This window comes from Phyllopteryx taeniolatus, chromosome 2 (assembly GCF_024500385.1).
Source record: "Phyllopteryx taeniolatus isolate TA_2022b chromosome 2, UOR_Ptae_1.2, whole genome shotgun sequence".
Lineage (NCBI taxonomy): Eukaryota > Metazoa > Chordata > Actinopteri > Syngnathiformes > Syngnathidae > Phyllopteryx > Phyllopteryx taeniolatus.
In genome coordinates this window covers 9,424,633-9,427,160 of record NC_084503.1, presented here as the reverse complement: position 1 = coordinate 9,427,160, position 2,528 = coordinate 9,424,633, and positions in this window count along the sequence as shown.

Sequence of the window (2,528 nt, the reverse complement as noted above, 5' to 3'; positions counted from 1 at the left end):
TCAATGTGTTTTGTGTTTGGCGGCAGGTTAGTACATAGGCTTCACACCCACCAATGCCCAATTTCAGGACAACCTTGTTGCACCTGAACAAAGTGAAGGGTGCAAACGAGTCAGAATGTAAGGTAAGCAAAATTCCATCCATCAATTAATCTATTCTCAATATCGCTTATCCTGTTCAAGGTCACGGGGCGCTGGAGCCTATCCCACCCAACTTCGGGCGAAAGGTGGACTACACCCTGACTGCCAATCAGTCGCAGGGCACATATAGACGCGGACAACCACTCGCACTCACGTTGAAATTCACACCGTCACTGAGTGGGAACTGAACCCACGCTGCCCGCATCGAAGTCAGGAGAATGTACCACTGCACCATCAGTGACTGTAAACAAAATTATATTTGATAAAACAATCTACTGTATAATGGAACAAAACAGTTGCACATCTGATAGTCGATGTTACAGTATGTCTATTCTTTGTTATAATTCTGTGAATGCTAAAAGTGCTCCTCACTTTAATACTTCCATATTTTTCATCCCATTCACACCATTCCAACTTCAACATATTCCAAAAATTCATGCCTCTCGGGGGTCTTTTCATTGTATTCCAAAATTACCCACATTTTCCACAATTTCACATTTTACACTCAAAGATTCCCCATTCATTCCCAATGAGACACTCAACAAAACAGTTCCACATAATTCCCATTCAAAACGGCTCTTTAGCTCATTCAGAACTTATACATTCTTACACTCCCCAAATTCCCACATTCCACATTTCTTACCCAAATTTCACATTTTCCCACGTTAAGATGAATTCTACATTCCCCCCTCCTCCAAAAAATGTTGACATAATTAAAACCATTCCAACTACAAAATATTTTCCATATTCCCCAAATTCCCACATTACTTAAAAAATACACTTTTCCACATTAAAATACCCACATTTCCCCCACTTTAACATAAATTCTACATTATTCCTCTTGCTTCCAAATTCTACACATTAAAAATACTCACATTGAGACAAATTCTACATTATTCGCTCCTACTTCCACATTTCTTGACCGATTCAAACCATTCCAACTAAAAAATATTTTCAACATTCCCCAAATTCTCATATTACCCAAATTCTACACGTTTCCACATTAAGACATATTTTACATTATTCCCTCCAGGTTCCTTATTTCTTGACCAATTCAAACCATTCCAACTTCGTGTTCAGCTAATTTAAGTCATCCCATAAACTATTCCAAGTAGCTAAAATTCCTTAGATTTTGAAAATATGAAAATTTTCAAAATGTTTACATACAGTAATCACCTCCAGTTTCCTTACTTCTCAACCGATACAAAGCATTCCACCTTCGCGTTCAGCTCATTCAAGCCATCCGTGAACAATTCTGATCCCCAAATTGAACAGGAAGTACCTCAAAATGAACAGGAGGTGACACGGAAGTGCTCCAAAATTAACAGGAAGTGCCCCAAAATTAACAAGTGCACCAGAAGTACCCCAAAATGAACAGGAAGTGAGATGGAAGTGTCCCAAAATGAACAGGAAGTGCCCATAAATGAACCCAAAGTGAACCAGAAGTAAACTGTTCAGCTCATTCCTTTACTCCGCAAAATTTGTTTTTTTTGTATTTCACTCTTGGTTTTTTTCTTTTACTCTCCTTTTCATTGTACAATCCCACAATTAAATGGCCACTATAGTGAAATCATAGAAATGAAATGAGTTCCTACAGAGTAGGTTTAATTATCTTTAGTTTTGGCCTGAAGCTTGCCAGTAGATTTTTTTTTTTTATTATTGATGGATGGATGGATGAGTGGGTGGGTAAGAGAGAGTAATTTTTAATAATTCATCCTATGGGAAAAAATAATTGCCACAGCATCATTATTCACATATATATACTCGTGTGTGCGTGCGTGCGTGCGTGTATAATACTGAACAAAAATATAAACGCAACACTTTAGTTTTTGATCCCATTTTTCGTGAACTTGATTCAAAGATTAAAAACTTTTTCTACATACACAAAAGGCCCATCCATCCATTTTCTGAGCCGCTTCTCCTCACTAGGGTCGCGGGCGTGCTGGAACCTATCCCAGCTAACATCGGGCAGGAGGCGGGGTACACCCTGAACTGGTTGCCAGCCAATCGCAGGGCACATACAAACAAACAACCATTCACACCTACGGGCAATTTAGAGTCATCAATTAACCTAGCATGCATGTTTTTGGGATGTGGGAGGAAACCGGAGTTCCCGGAGAAAACCCACGCAGGCACGGGGAGAACATGCAAACTCCACACAGGCGGGGCCGGGGATTGAACCCCGGTCCACAGAACTGTGAGGCAGACGCTCTAACCAGTCGGTCACCATGCCGCCTACACAAAAGGCCATTTCTTTCAAATATTGGTCACAAATCTGTCTAAATCTGTGTTAGTGAGCAGTTCTCCATTGTCGAGATAATCCATCCCACCTCACAGGTGTGGCATATCAAGATGCTGATTAGACAGCATGATTACTGCACAGGTGTGCC